The following is a 16,979-nucleotide window of genomic DNA, read 5'->3' as shown; positions in this document are numbered from 1 at the left end:
TAAACGGAACAAATAATAACCGCACAGTAAGCGAATAAACAAAAGAGGAGAAAACAAGTCTCCGATAAACGTTTTAAACAATAATAGGAACAAGGCAGAGCAATGTACTTACAATCGTCAACTATACTTATTTCCTAATCCGGCGAGGAACAATAAGGCTAAGAAGAATCGTATACATATAACAAACGCAACATGAAGTGAACAACCGACAACCAGAGGGGAAACAGAGGGATCTAAATAGCCACAGCCAAACACACACCAGGTACAAATCAGTTAATTAGGACAGACAAATGCATACATAAAACACCAGAGGGCGCCAAAGGGTCGCTCCACAATAAGGTCGCTTCCCCAACCCTTACAGTATCCCCCCCGACGAACGGCACCTGCCGTTCACCTGGGTGCCTCAGGATGTAGTTGGCGGAAGTCTGTAATTAGTTTTGGGTCCAATATGTCCCTCTGAGGCACCCAGGACCGTTCCTCCGGCCCATACCCCTCCCAATCCACCAAAAACTGTAAGCCCCTACCCCTCCGCCGGCAATCCATAATCCTCCGTACTGTATAAACAGTCTGTCCATCAATGATGCGTGGCGGGGGAATAGGGGGGGGTGGTGGGGACATGGGGCAAGTGACGAAGGGTTTCAGTAGGGACACATGAAAGGTCGGGTGAACCCGCATGGAAGGTGGGAGTAGTAGTCTATGAACGGCTTTGAACGGACCCACGAACCGGGGCGCTAGCTTCCTGGACTCGACCCGGAGGGGAAGGTCCCGGGTCGAGAGCCACACCTTCTGCCCCGGGCGAAAGATCGGGGCCGGGCGACGCCTGCGGTTGGCCTGAAGCTGGGACCGAGCCGACGCCCGCTGAAGCGCCGCCCTCACCCGCCTCCAGGTCCGGCGACAGCGACCGACGTGGGCTTGGACGGAGGGCACCTCCGCCTCCTCCTCCTGCTCAGGGAATAGGGGGGGTTGATAGCCATATTGGCACTGAAAGGGGGATAGGCCAGTGGATGAGCAGAGGAGGGTGTTGTGGGCGTATTCCGCCCACGCCAGTCGCCGACTCCACGTCGCCGGATTGCCGGAGACGTAGCACCTCAGCACGCCTTCCAGGTCCTGGTTGACACGCTCCGTCTGCCCATTGGACTGTGGATGGAAACCGGAGGACAGGCTGACGGAGGCGCCGAGGCTGGTCGCGAACGCCTTCCAGAACCTGGAAGCGAACTGAGGACCCCGATCCGACACCATGTCCTGCGGGAGACCATGCACCCGGAAGATGTGCTGCACCACCAGGTCGGCCGTCTCTCGGGCCGAGGGGAGTTTGAGGAGGGGGATGAAGTGGGCCGCCTTGGAGAAACGGTCCACTACCACCAAGATGGTAGTGAACCCGTCAGAGGGAGGGAGACCTGAAATAAAGTCAAGGGAGATGTGGGACCAGGGGCGTTTGGGGATGGGGAGGGGTCGGAGTAGCCCCGCTGAAGGCTGGCGAGATGTCTTGCTGCGCGCACACACAGGACAGGCTGCCACAAAGGCGCGCGTATCCCTCTCCGCTGTGGGCCACCAGAACCTCCTGCGAATAAAGTCCAGGGTCCTGGCAGCCCCGGGGTGGCCAGTGAGGGACGACACATGCGCCCATTGCAGCAGCCGTGAGCGCGCAGTCTTGGGAACATACAGCCTCCCCGGGGGTCCTCCCCCCGGATCCGGCTCCCGCCTGAGCGCCGCTCTCACCACTTTAGCGATCCCCCACGACACAGGGGCAACAAAAAGGGTCTCCGGAACAATAGGGTGGGGTTTTTCCTCCCGGTCCGCCGGATCGAACTGCCGGGAGAGGGCGTCCGGCTTGACGTTTTTGGACCCCGGCCTAAAGGAGATGGAAAATTGGAAGCGTGTAAAAAACAGCGCCCACCTGGCTTGACGCGAATTGAGGCGCTTAGCCCCCTGGATGTAGGCCAGGTTCTTGTGGTCCATCCACACCACAAACGGCTGTGCGGCCCCCTCCAGCCACTGCCTCCACTCCTCCAAAGCCAATTTAATGGCCAGCAGCTCCCGGTTTCCTACGTCATAATTACACTCGGCCGGGGACAGCCGACGTGAGAAAAAAGCGCAGGGATGTACCTTCCCATCCTTCCTGCACCTCTGGGAGAGCACCGCCCCCACCGCGAGATCTGAGGCGTCCACCTCCACCAGGAATGGTACTTCCGAGTCCGGATGGGCTAGGACCGGAGCAGAGGTGAACCGTTGCTTGAGGTCCACGAAGGCGGCCTCCGCCTCCGAGGACCAGGCGAACGTACGGAGGGTAGACCTGGTGAGGGCAGTTAAAGGGGCAGCTAGGGCACTAAAATTGCGGATAAAGCGTCTATAAAAATTAGCAAACCCTAGGAACCGCTGTAACTGTTTCAAAGAGGAGGGGCGGGGCCAGTCTAACACCGCACTAACCTTGGCAGGGTCCATGCTTAAATCCCCCCGTGTTATAATGAACCCCAGGAATGACACTGTGTCGGCGTGAAAGACACATTTCTCTGCCTTGACAAATAACTGGTGGTGGAGGAGGCGTTGGAAGACTTGACGGACATGACGTTGATGTTGAGTAATGTCTTTGGAAAAAATGAGGATATCGTCAAGGTACACAAAAACCGAATGACCAATCAAATCCCGCAGTACGTCGTTGACTAGTGCTTGAAATACTGCGGGTGCATTAGCGAGACCAAAGGGCATGACTAAATACTCATAATGTCCGTTAGGCGTGTTAAAAGCCGTCTTCCACTCGTCCCCCTCCCTCATCCTCACCAGGTTGTATGCATTGCGTAAATCCAGTTTGGTAAACACCCTTGCTCCTTGCAGTGACTCAAAGGCGGTATCCATGAGGGGCAGGGGATAGCGATTCTTTATGGAAATGTCATTTAGACCGCGGTAATCGATGCAGGGACGCTGTCCCCCGTCTTTCTTTGCCACAAAGAAGAAGCCTGCGCCAGCGGGCGAGGTGGAAGGACGGATATGACCCGCGGCCAGTGCTTCCTCTATGTATTTATTCATGGAGAGATTCTCCGGGCGAGAGAGGGAAAACAGGCGTCCCCGCGGCGGCACAGTACCCGGCAGCAGATTGATGGCACAGTCATAGGGTCTATGGGGGGGTAATTTCTCGGCCCGAGATTTACTGAACACTTCCCCCAGGTCCCAATATATCTGAGGCACCCCTGTCAGGTCGGGGCTGGAAAGGGAAGCAGGGCCAGAGGAATTAGGAAGAGGGGTGGAAAGGGGGAGAGGCGAGAACTGGGGCTGCAACGGGGATGCGAGAGTCGTGGGCGGAGACTCAGTACGCACTGTGACGGAGCCTGCTTCGAGGGAGAGTCGACCTGTGGACCAGTCAATGCGGGGGTTGAGAGAAGCTAACCAGGGGTGACCTAACACAATAGGGCAATCAGGAGAGGCCACAATAAAAAATCGTATGAGTTCCCAACGACCCCCTCCCACCTGGATATGTACAGGCATAGTGCGCTGGGTAATGATCCCCGACCCCAATGGCCGGCCGTCTAGGGCTCGAACAGGAACGGGTTCTTTCAATTCTTCCAAAGGAACCCCCCACCCCCAGGCCAGGCCTTCGTGCATTAAATTCCCCGCTGCCCCTGAGTCCACCAGAGCCCGAACTCGCTGGGTACAGTGTCCCCACCGCACCTTAACAGAAAAAAAGGTTCGTGGGTCATTGAAACCCGAGGGTATGTCCCTACCCGCTAATACCCCTCCCGATACTAGCGGGCTGCCCCGTTTCCCGAGGTCCCTGGACAGGCACTGTAGCGGTGACCCTTGCGACCGCAACGGAAGCAGCGCCGCTCGTCCAGCCGACGCCGCCTCTCTGTGCTGGAGAGGTGTGTTGCGCCCAGCTGCATGGCCTCCTCCTCCTCCGTGGTCTCCTCCGGGAACCGCCGAGTCGCCTCCCTAGCAGGAGGAGGTTGGAACGGAGCGCCCCTCGACGAGCCCCTCTCACGTGATCGCTCTCGGCGCCGATTGTCCACACGCACCGAGAGCTCCACTACGCCGTCTAGCCGCTCTGGGAGGTCCCGGAGGGCAAGTTGGTCTTTCATCGCCTCCGAGAGCCCCTGGGTATAGAGTACGGCCAGGGCCTTCTCCTCCCAACCCGCCTCCCTAGCTAGAGTGCGGAACTCGATGGAATAATCCGCCACCGAGCGATCCCCCTGTCGACACGCCGTGAGCCGCCGACCGGCTTCGTGCCCCGATATCACCCGGGAGGTGTCGAATATTTTGCGTAACTCCCGGGTGAATGCTGTAGCGTCGGAGCACGCCGGCGACTGACTCTCCCACTCGGCCGTGGCCCAGGACAGGGCACGACCCGTCAACAGGGTGATGATGTAGGCCACTCGGGAGTGCTCGGTGGGGAAGGACAGGGGCTGCAGGCTGAAGATCAGTGAACACCGAGTCAGGAACTCTCTGCAGCCCTCTGGACGTCCATCATAGCGTTCGGGAGGAGGTAGTCGGGGTTCCCGCGTGGTCACCGGCGGTAGAGGAGGCATAGCTGCTGCTGCTGCTGCCGCTGGTGGAGTGGGGTTGGCCTGAGCGGCCACCAGGCTAGTCACGGCGATGGTCAGCTTTTCGATCTCCGCAAACATCGCCAGCTGGTTCCGCTCCTGCTGGGCTACCATAGCCCCCTGGGTATTCAGCACCGTGCGAATCTGCTCTACATCTGCTGGGTCCATAATGGTCGGTTGTTCTGTTACGATGGGGTAATGTGTTTGGACCCAGGCGCAGAGTAGAACAGAGTAGACGGAAGCAGGAGTATAAAATAATAACGGTACTCTTTATTTTGAGTAAACGGAACAAATAATAACCGCACAGTAAGCGAATAAACAAAAGAGGAGAAAACAAGTATCCGATAAACGTTTTAAACAATAATAGGAACAAGGCAGAGCAATGTACTTACAATCGTCAACTATACTTATTTCCTAATCCGGCGAGGAACAATAAGGCTAAGAAGAATCGTATACATATAACAAACGCAACATGAAGTGAACAACCGACAACCAGAGGGGAAACAGAGGGATCTAAATAGCCACAGCCAAACAACACACACCAGGTACAAATCAGTTAATTAGGACAGACAAATGCATACATAAAACACCAGAGGGCGCCAAAGGGGCGCTCCACAATAAGGTCACTTCCCCAACCCTTACAATTTTCTTTGTTTATGTTGTTTGTTCTCTATGAAGAACACTTTACAAATCCAACTGTCATTGCTGAGATGTATACAGTATTTCAGAATTTAAAAAAACGTTCTATTCTTGTATTTGTGTGTTTTATATTTGAGTATGAAAACATAACAGTTTATAACTGTACATATTGTGGTGACCACCACGTAGGAACGGGTATAATGAGCACAACCAAGGTAGTTCAGACACCGACCACAGGGAGCAGTTTAGCCGCACTGGCACATTTAATCAAAAGAAGGTCTCAACAAAATGGGTTAAAGTTCAACTGAGGCATTTGTGACCTCAATAAAGCTTCTGTCACAAAATATATGTGACAACTGACACTGAAAAGGGCTACCTGTAGGCGAAATCATTTTTCTGTTTTTTACATGTGCTTAAACTACAGATTGTTAGCTTTCAAATGATGCATCATACATTGAAATCGGTAACCAAATTGAAGACGACATGAGTATTTGAAAGTTGCTACAACTGAAATCACTAAGCACAGAAAATGCCATTCAAAGATATTGTTTTTTCTCACCTTCACACAGCCAGGTAATGGGCGGTAACAATGTCTGGTTAACCCCACCCCCAACCACTCAGCTGTCAATATCTGTCAGTGTTAGTCACTGGGTCAGATAGCTATAGCTAACATTATTACCTAGCAAGGTATTACCTAAGCTAATTAGCCAGCTTATCATTATGGAGGCTTTATGGTTGTTGTAACTATGATTCTTTTAATGATACAAAAAAGTCTGGAATCAGAATCAGAATTTATTTTACAGTACACAATAATACAAATCTTTGGCTGTGGTTCTTCAACATTAGCTTTGCAGCAAGGTACATAATCACAACAATACCATCATCACAATAATCACAAGTAAATAAGTAAAGTAAGTAATGATAAGTAATAAAGTGATAAGTGATGGTAGTCGCACTACAGCAGAATTAAAGTGCAATCAATAGTGTAACATGCTGTGCAAAGTTCAACAAGATGAAAATGAAAGTGTTCAGGTATTTCTCAAGTAGTCAGGTAGTGTGCAATTCCTGTGTCCTAATGTTTTCAACATTAGCATTGCAGCAAGGTACATAATCACAATAATAAGTAAATGAGTAAAGTAAGTAATGATAAGTAATACAGTTTTCTGAGGTGCTGTGGAGTCTGGTGGGCATGTGGTCATCAGTGATTTTCAGGCATAACCACGCCAGGTTCCTTATATCAAAGCTGAAACAGACAAAAATAAACACAGTTAGCTAGCTGTACACGGTATCAACAACACAACGTATAAGAACAGCATAATGTGCAATGCGATTGTTTTAGAAAGTCTTACGCAATACCACACATAACTTACTAGCTAATGCTAGCTAGCTAACAGGGCTAGCCCAACCCAAGTAACAAAAGAAAACAGTTAACTAACTGTACACAGTAGCAACAACACAACTTATAAGAACAGCATAATGTGCTACTAACTATGCGATTGTTTTAGAAAGTCTTTAAAAGGCAATACGACGACACAGAACGTACTAGCTAATGTTCGCTAGCTAACGCGGCTAGCCCAACACAAACAAAGGACTGTAGGCTACTTACTTGTGGTATGTTGATCCTGTGAAATCCGTATGTTGTCCTAGTAAAGTTTCGTTTATTGGGGACTTTCTTTGTGCCTTCAGTCATTACTGAACAATTGATGAGCTAAGCAGTGTTCATTTATGGACAAACTCAGAACACATTCTCATTGAAAACATTGAAACACGGCGCCCTTTGTCCCTCCCCCTTGAGCTCAACAGCCAATCACACCCAAGTGAAAGCATACATGTATTTTCATGACAAACAAGCCTATTTTGTTGCTAGATTACACGTATTTAATGAACATAAAACTGTTCGGAAAAATAACGAGTGGGTACTTCACATCTTAAAGTTGAATGTTAGCTAAAAAAACGAAAATCTGAGTTTTAGGTCAGAAATAGTTTGAAGGCCGATTTCACGTATTTCTGTTTTCCGAGAGGTGGCTGATTACATCGTCAGTTGACACATATATTCGCTGTGGAAGATCGCAGCCTGCCGTAGGCCAGGGGTAGGAGGGTCACCACAGGGTTAGCTCTGTGGGTGCAGGTCAGAGGGACTACAGGCTCCCCTGTAGCGCTGCTGGGCTCTCTCTCTCCGTCTCCATCACAGGCGGTGCCCGGGAGTGGTCTGGCGTCTATGACATCTTAATACATTTCACTCTGAGAATTGTTCTGCCGGGATCCGGCTCTCACCCAGTCCATACGTGTCCCCGGCAGTGGCGTAGCGCAAAATCCCGGGGCCCCCCCGCAAGGTGGCGGTAACGTGCAGTGAGGTCATTGGCTGGGTATAGGCAGTGAGATATTAAAAAAAAAAAAAAAATGCGAGTAACGCAGCAGCCAGACTTCAAATGGCATAGCGCATACTATAAAGGCAATCAATAGCCCATATATACTATACTATCAAATAGCTGGTCAAAAATGGCATGTATTGTTATCTCATGACTACACATAGCGTAGCGCAACAGCCTGCATGGCATTGCCTACATTCACCTGCATCTCAACAGGATTTACAGCAGCACGCAAAACAGCTCAATGACAATATAAATTCACCTGCATCAACAACACAGGATTTACAGCATTTGAACCGGCACGCAATAGCATACATTATCTTAAGCATAATGTAACATGCGTAGGCAAATGTGCGGCTAATTTCTCATCCTTTTCTGCCATCAAATATAAAAGTTCGACATAATTCCCACGATTGATGGAGCTACTGCTGGGGAAATGTAGAACCGCGGCGCGAACAGCAGAGGATGCCGCTACGGCAAGCCAAACGCAAACTGTCAATCATGCTGTCAGAGGCAGCCTGCACGGTGCCTCAACGTCCATCAATGAAGACAATGTGAGAACAGACTACGCATGCGCAAACCTACGAAACTGTTGGTCTATCACTTCGCATAGCACAGAGGCACTGCTTCAGCCTCTCGCCAGCAATCAGCTCGCTTTGGGAGCAAACTCTCCTGGTGCCAGGGCATGCATTCTATTTTTAAAACAACACATTTTACATCATTTATTTTTATTTTAACAACATTTTAACACATTAAAGTTAAGAATAATTAGTAAAATAAATTAAAAATATATATATTTTTGAGATAAAAAAAATTATAAAAAAATATTTAAAAAAGACTGATATTCTTTTTCTTTCTTAAATGCCTGGGTGAGGCACTGCCTACCCTGCCTCACCTGACTGCACGCCACTGTATACTACTATACTATACAATAAACTATACAACACTGTGCTGTACTCTATGCTATGCTATAAATATCCTAACTTTCTCCTATATCTGAACCTTATGTACACAAGGGTTGTCATATTGCACATAGTATTTGTTGCACATTAATTAAAGTGGCAGACTTCATATAATTGAAGGAACAATGAATGGAGCCATGTAAGGAGAGATTCTTGAGATGAACCTGCTGCCATCCACCAGGATGCTGAGGATGAGACGTGGGTGCAAATTTCACTTGAATAGGCTCATTGGAAATACATTTACTAGACAAAATGTTGATGTGTTCAATACTTATTTCCCCCACTGTATGTGCAGATACGTGAATATCATTTTAATAACTTTTTTATACGAGACGAGCGTTGACACAACAATATACTGTATAATTTTGTTAGTTCTTTTTTGGCTCAATAAAAAAAACATTGAAAGTAATTTTATTGGATAGCATCGTATCCCGATGCGAGATCAGTGATTGGACAGCTTAATTAGTTGGGTCATTTTTTTTATACGGTGCCTTTTCCGTCCCCAGTACTAAATCATGTTGTATTTTGTCTAAATTTGGACAAATACTAATTCCATTAGGTTTTTCATGTATAGTCAATTGTTATTTATTATGAATACAATGATATGGGCTTCTAAGTTGTTGTTTTCTACATTTTAAAAGCTTTGGTTAAAGATGTACATTTGATTTTGCATGGGATTTGGGACGTCCCCAGTGTTGTTCATTCAACTTCAATCCCAAAAATAACTATTAAAAACATATACATTTCCAAATATGTTATTATTATTTCATTTTCCTGATCAATATCAATTTAAATCAAATATAGTTTTATCCATTTTTAAAATTATTTTTTACAAAAAATTAAGGTTTTGCTTACAAAATTGCTTGTCCCTGCGATCACTGCGATCACAACTTTGCTGTGTTAATGTCCCTTTTAAAAGAAAACCATATTTCTCAATCACATCACTCTCATGAGGTGACATCACATCAATGGAGGGGATTTCAAATGTGGTAAGCTGTGTGATTTTCTACCTCTTTTACCATCTGATTTTTATGTTCCAGTGAGTTTAATGTGGTTGACCATAACGTGTCCACCCTGTTATGCCTAAATATTGAGGAGATCAATCGGAGATTGAATAATTTCAAAAACAGTATTTAGTGCAAATTAGATTCCTCATCACGTATTCATGGTCATTCTATGCATTATGCTAACACAGGCAGGCTAAAGGCTAACTTTAACTCAAAATGTCCACCCTGTTAGTGTCCACCCTGTTATCCTTATTCAACTAACAGGGTGGACACCAACCTAACCGGGTGGACATGTATATAGTAGTGCTGTTTATCGATTACACTTTTTAATCAAGTTAATCACAATAATATTCTGAAATGAATCAGATTAATCACAAGTTTAAAATACTAGTATTTACTTGTATTTTTGGGGGAGATAAAACAACATTTAAGATAAAAGGAATAAGAAATGCATTCTGGTTTGGGGAGGTTTTTTCTTTTACTTTATTATAACATGTTGAATAGTTTTGATGATTTCTGAATATGATTAGAATAACCAACGACTGTCTCAATCCAGACAGGTGGACCAATAGTAATGCATTTAATGGAGGGTTCGTCTGTATCTAAGGCATCTTGACCTCCTATTGGTCTACCTTCACTTCTCGCCACATCAAAGGGTTTTTCCCTGTGGTGAATTTAAGCACAGATTGAAAGATCCGCATCGTTATTGACGTCTGATCGTCTGTGAAGTGCGTTTTCTGTTCAATTCAACTTGTTTTCTATCTAAAAATATATGCATAGCTACATGTTTGTCTTGTATTCAGCGGATTTATATGTAGTCTACTCCACTTCTAGCGGAGTCCCGTCTACTCTCGCCCGCTAGACGCAACTTGTGTGAATGGTCTGGCTAACTTGTCGAGTCAGCTGACTCACTATGAATTGCATGATCAATTTTCCCATCTGCTATTCATATTGGTCTGAAAATAATGATATATAGGGTTGTGTAATACAAATGAATAGTTTAAAAGATAAAGTTGATAATTTGCGTTCTATTTCTGCATAGCAGCAGTGACCACTTGTTAGGTCTAGATTCTATTGAGATACATTCCAGTAATTGGCATGTGTAAAGAAGTAAACCTTAATAAAGATAATGTTTGAACCATACATCATAAAACCATAGGGTTTGGACCATTGTTTTTCTCATAGAATTCTCTATGTGATGTGGATACATTTATTTTAATCTAAAGCTAAAGCAAAAGTATATGTGTGAACACCCTACATTATAATCCAATAGCATACACAAATCAGTCTGTTAACATTGACAGCCACGTATAGTAATGTTGACTTATAGCAAGATTTGTTGCCATTATATGTATATTATATTGTATATTATTATATAGGACATACTGTAGGTATATTACCTAAAGGAAATGCATGCATTTGTGTAGGAATGGCACCAACACAAAGTGCAGCTGAAATACAGCAGCGTTACAGAGCCCGCCGTGATGCTGACCCAGAGAGAAGACAGCAATACCTTGAGAAAGAGAGAGAGAAATGGAGAAGAGACAGAGAGAAAGGCATAAAGACTGGTATCAATGAAGTCTCTGCGAGAGAGAAAAGGGCAAGGAGGAAGAAATGGAAGGAGGCAAAGAAAGCAGCCAGGGCTAGAGCCAGGGAAGTATCCAGAGCCAGGGAATCACAGAACACTCCCCCTGCAACTCCAGAGAGTCAGTCAGAACCAGGATCTTCAAGGTTAGAGCAAGCTTGTAATAGGAAATGTACTGTACATTGAGAATACAATGTAAGGGAAGGGGTAGTGGTGGTCTAGTGGATAGTGAGTTGGACTTGTGATCGGAAGGTTGTGAGTTCAAATCCCGCCTGAAACCACACCACTACTAGTGTGCCCTTGAGTAAGGCACTTAGCCCTCAGTTACTCCAGGGGGAATGTCCCTGTAATTCGTAATTGTAAGTCGCTTTGGATAAAGGCGTCTGCTAAATGGCAAAATTAAAATTAAATTAAATTATTAAAATTATACAATACATATTTATGTTTACGTATATATATATATATATATATATATATATATATATATATATATATATACTGTTGTTTTTAAGACTTTTGTGAGCTTTCAGGGTTAGGGTTAATATCAGTCAGGATTATAGTTTGTTTCCTCTATTTTAGGCAACGCCTTCAAGGTGTAAAGGATACAAGAAAGGGAAGGAGACAGCTAGCCTGTTTAAAGGTCCAACTGGAGAAAGAAATAAGAAATAAGGAAAAGTATAAGAAAAGATACTCAAAATGTAAGACCAGCTCCTCATCCCCACGTGCATTAGTCAATCGGATGCTAAGGAACCAGAAGGTCACTCCAAATGTCCGAAGGACACCACTTTCTTTTCACTCTGCCTTAGTTGCAGACATTGCTCAGGCGTACAAAGCCTTGAGAAAGGAAAGGGTGAAGCAAACAATAGCCAAAATAACATGTGGTAGGCTTTTTTTAAAATACAGACTCCAGTCTTTTGCTTGTACTGCATTTGGATTCTCCAAGAAGAGGGGGAAGTTGTGTCTTTCTGTGCAAAGCTGACCACCTTTCAGAGAAAGAACAGTTCAAGGAGAGCAGAAAGCAAATCCAGTATAAATACCTTCTTTCTTCGTGATGATGTGAGTCGAATGACAACTGGACGGAAGCAGACCATCACCATGAGGAAGAAGAAGATGCAGAAGCGACTGCTTACTGACACGTTGAAAAATCTTCATAGGAGATTTGTTGTGCCTCCTAATCTGACACGCCCCCGTGAGCCTCGTTCTGGCGCCCCCTCCCGGCCGGATTGAGTGGGCCGGATCTCTGGCTCTGTTTGCAGCAGGTGTGGGCTATTACCTTTCAGCCCAGCTGTCCCAATCACCACCTGGACAGCCGCCTACTTAACCCTGCTACAGACGGAGATCCAACGCTTGAACATAACTATCTGTATGGACCCCCTCTGACTACTCTCTTCTGGATTTCCCTCCCTGGCTTGACCCCTGGACTCCCCTCTGGACTACTCTCTCCTGGATCACTCTCCCTGGCCCGACCCCTGGACATTCCCCTTGACTACCCCCTCTGGATCTCGGACTTTGCTCACTAGGGTAGTATCGCAGCACATAATACAACACCCCTGACCTCATACACGCACACACACATAGTATAATTACACACCCCATAACTATCGCCTGCATCACACCTTATGTTTGTTTTTCCACTAGTTAGTGTAGGGCCTATTTCTTTGTGTATATCATCCTTAATAAATCATTGTATATTCTCCTGGCCTCTGTCTCTGTTTCTCTGGGGTTCCACCACATTTGGCTTTTCCAGTTTTAAGGTGTGCATAACAAGATTTGCATCTGAAAACTTAGACAGCGTGTCATACGGCCATTTTGGGTTGTGGCTCCTACTGATGCTGATAGGGCCACGTGCCAGTGCAAAACACACGAAAATCTCCAGTTCATAGCTGACACACTCTATAGCCATGGAATTGTGGGCTCCAAGAACCTTGAGGAGATGGCTGACCAAACTGTTTGTGCCACAGGAAACAAAGCCTGTGCATATGGTGACTGCGAAGAGTGCCGCCTCACCGCTCAACGACCTTGAAAGCAGCCACGGAGGAAATTGTAGAAGTTGTACAATGGTCTGTTGAAAGGATAGGTGAGGAAGAGAGGAAGACCATTACTATTAAGAAGAAGATGCAGAGCACAGAGGCAGAAATTGTTAGCAATTTTCAAGACCGTCTCTTCAAATTCCGTAAGCACCTATTTAACATTAGGTGGCAATATGTTGCTTACAGAAAGTTACTAGAAAGCCTCCAAGAGAACGAGTGCCTAATACACATTGACTTTAGTGAGAATTACTCCTGCAAATATCACAATGAGATTCAGTCTGTACATTTTGGGGGATCCCACCAACAAGCAACACTGCACACTGGTGTACTGTACACCACTGAACAGACACCAGTGTCATTCTGTTCGATCTCGCCCTCACAGAGGCATGACCCACTAGCGATCTGGGCGCACCTGGAGCCTCTCCTGGAGATGGTGAAGACCAAGTTCCGTAAGGTGGAAAGGCTTCACTTCTTCAGTGATGGCCCAGCAACACAGTACAAACAGAAGGGCAACTTCTACCTCCTGTCCACTTTGCCATTCAGGCATGGTTTTAAAGACCTGTCTTGGAACTTCTTTGAGGCTAGCCATGGCAAAGGAGCTCCAGATGGCATCGGAGGGACACTGAAGCGGTCAGCTGACAGGATTGTGCGCTTGGGAGATGATGTTCCAGATGCCTTCACTCTATTCCAGAAACTGAAGGGACTGGAATCGACAGTGGAGCTCTTCTTTGTCAGTGAAGATGAAGTTGAAGCAATGACAAAGGTAAAGATGCATGCACACACACACAGCCTGCTTTGTTGTCGGTTCTCAGTCTTTAGTGGCTCTCTATAGATTGATTGTTGTTGTGATTGGTAGAATATTTTGAATATTATGTCTCATACTACTGTATATAATTTCTTCTCGCCTCAGGTCCCTGCTCTGACTCCTGTTAAGGGCACAATGAGGATGCACCAGGTAATCAGCCTCTTACCTGGGCAAATCAAGTATAGGGACATCAGTTGTTTCTGTCAGAGGAAGGATGGTCGACTGGATTGCGCCTGCTTCGAGCTTAAAGTTACTACTCTGGATGGAGTTCCAGTGACACCCCCAAAGCAGAAGAGAGAGACCTCATGGCGACCAGAGGCAGTTGACAGCAAGTACATTGGAGAGTGGTGTGTTGTCAAGTATGACAATGACGTGTACCCCGTTATTATCATGGATGTGGAGGAGAATAGCATTCGAGTGAAGTGCATGCATCGCAATGGGGTGAACAAATATATTTCTGGCCAAAACCACGTGAAGATGTCAGCTGGTATGCAGATGACCAACTTCTGTGTCTCATACCCGAGCCACAGGCACTCAACAAGCGTTCTTTCCAACTGGAGAAATCCACATGGAAATATCTAGAAGACAACTAGAAATGTGTTAGGGGTCTGGAGCTGGGGCTGGACTTTGGTCTGCTCCTTTTACACTAGTGGGAGCCCCATGTCAGAGCTTGTAATGAGGAGTCTATCACATACAGTACATGCATGCACGCGCAAACACACTCATACACACCCACACCCCCACACCCCCCCCCCCCCCCCCCCCCCCCCCCCACACACACACACACACACACACACACAAACAAAGTTATTTTCCTTTTTGTGTTCTTCCAGTTCTTCCTTGGCCCATTATAAACAAATTTTATTCATGTTAGAATTAATACAATTCATTAAATCACATTGGGGTTTTGGAATTTGTTTGTTTTGTCCACCCTGTTATGCTACTGTGTCCACCCTGTTAGACCTCTGTCCACCCTGTTATGTTGGTATTTTTATCTCATAGTTTAATTAAATGACCAAATAGCAAGTGTATATTTATAGTTACATAAAGATATGGAATGGGTTGATTACACATGTTAAAAACGTTGTAATTCTTATCATAATTCACTTTAATTAAGAAAGAAAGTAGAAGAATATGTCCCTTTCTCATAATGTGCACTTGTTTTTCTCAATATATGCTGTTAAAAATAATTTCATTGTAAAAATAAAAATAAAAAAAGTGATTAGAGTGAGGGACATACAATTCCTATAAAAAAAGGTATTTTAATAGCAATCATGCACTGAAAACACAATGAAACAATTGTGTCTATGTCCATAACAGGGTGGACATATTCCATGTGACACATGTTGTTAATATATCTAAATATAATAAAATATAGGTGCCTGAGCTCGACCACTATGTTTTTCAGCAAGTTAGATATGTCCTTTATATAATAGAACATTAAAATATAGGTAAATCAATCATTTATTTTTCACAAATTATGAAGTCTAAAAGGCACAGTATAAAAAAAAAAGACCCAGTTACTGACACGCACTCATGCATAGGCTGGTTATTGCGCCAGCCTCACTTACACGCTACATAATGTATTTATAGATTTTTAAATTTATTATCATAACATGGGCGTAACTACAAATGACTCGAAGTCTATAGAGTGAGTGTGGGCTGCTTGTGTAATAGCGTGCAAGAACAGTAGACAGATAGAGATTAGATATACAGTATTAACTTTTTTAGATTAGATTACATTTTATCGAGGGGAGACTTCAGGTGTGGCAATCGGTCAAAGAGTACCGTAGGCTAATACACAATGAATACAGATCTGTGTGTGTGTCGTCGTTTTTTCTAGTTTACGTTTCAACTCTCAGCCGTTGATTATTCAGACACTTCAATGCATCCTGCATGCATTATATGTAGCCTAATTATTGTGCGGTTTGGCCTACATGAGGGCATGCAAGTTCCGCGACAGTGTCTGTCTGGGCCAATCCTGTCTGTCACGTCGCGCATCTCCCCGCTGACAGAAGTGCGCTGGTGACATTCCTGACAATCCGAATATTCCACCGGACAGAGTCCTGCCCTGACGCATTCCGAACCCCGTCCCTACCGCACGCAAACTAGTGGCTGCAAACGTTGAATCTAATCTACGGGTAATCTAAAACTTTTGGAACTCATTGCGTGACTGTAGATTCTGTTTCAGCCACGGCTGGATAGACCGGTCCCATGGTGAGACTACAAACCATTCCGTCACCTCCCTTTCCCTTCACCTTCCCCTCCCCTTCCCGTAGGCCTACTGTATACGTGTAGACTTGGGAGCGAGCTGTCCCTCCTCATCTGTAGGGTACACAAGCGGGGAAGACTTGATCTCAAACGCGCGCCATGGGTAAGTCTCAGTTGTAAAATAAAGTGCATTTACCTGAACATTTTAATTCAGTGACTATAATTGTCTTACAACTGAAGCTCTCTCGCCTACATTGCGTGGTCTGGGCTGTGATAAATGTTTTAGGTGTAGTAGTTTTCAAGTTTCAAGTGTATTGTTACATGCCATTATACAAGTTAGAAAGAAAAATGTTTAGGCTTCAGTTCCTCGACATTGCAGCAACGAGAGAAATACATTGTCAAAAAAAAGAGGAAAAAAGGAAAATAAAAATCAGAACAATAGTTGTAAGAGACTAATAAGACAAGAGACAAATTGAGCAATACAATAGTGGTAGTAATAATAGAAATAGCAATAGAAATAATAGCAAATAATAGAAATGGCATACGTATTGCAGTGGAGGAAGTACTGAATAAAGTAACTGTGTGCTTAAGCCCCAAATTACACTGGACGCGTCAACCCTGCGTTACCTGTGAGTCTCCCATAGGCGCCCATTCTAGCAGTAGCAGCCCCACCGACACCCTGAGAGGCACAATCAGGTGAAGGGCAGTATTCTTCCAGTGATTTCTCCTTCTCTCGCCACGGTAACATTGTGTCCCGTGAAATGACATGGCAGGATTTTGCGAAAATAGGCAAGGCAAGGCAAGGCAAGGCAAGTTTATTTGTATAGCACATTTCATAC

Source organism: Nansenia antarctica, assembly GCF_963989245.1.
Source record: "Nansenia antarctica genome assembly, chromosome: 5".
NCBI lineage: Eukaryota > Metazoa > Chordata > Actinopteri > Argentiniformes > Microstomatidae > Nansenia > Nansenia antarctica.
This window is presented reverse-complemented; position numbering follows the sequence as displayed.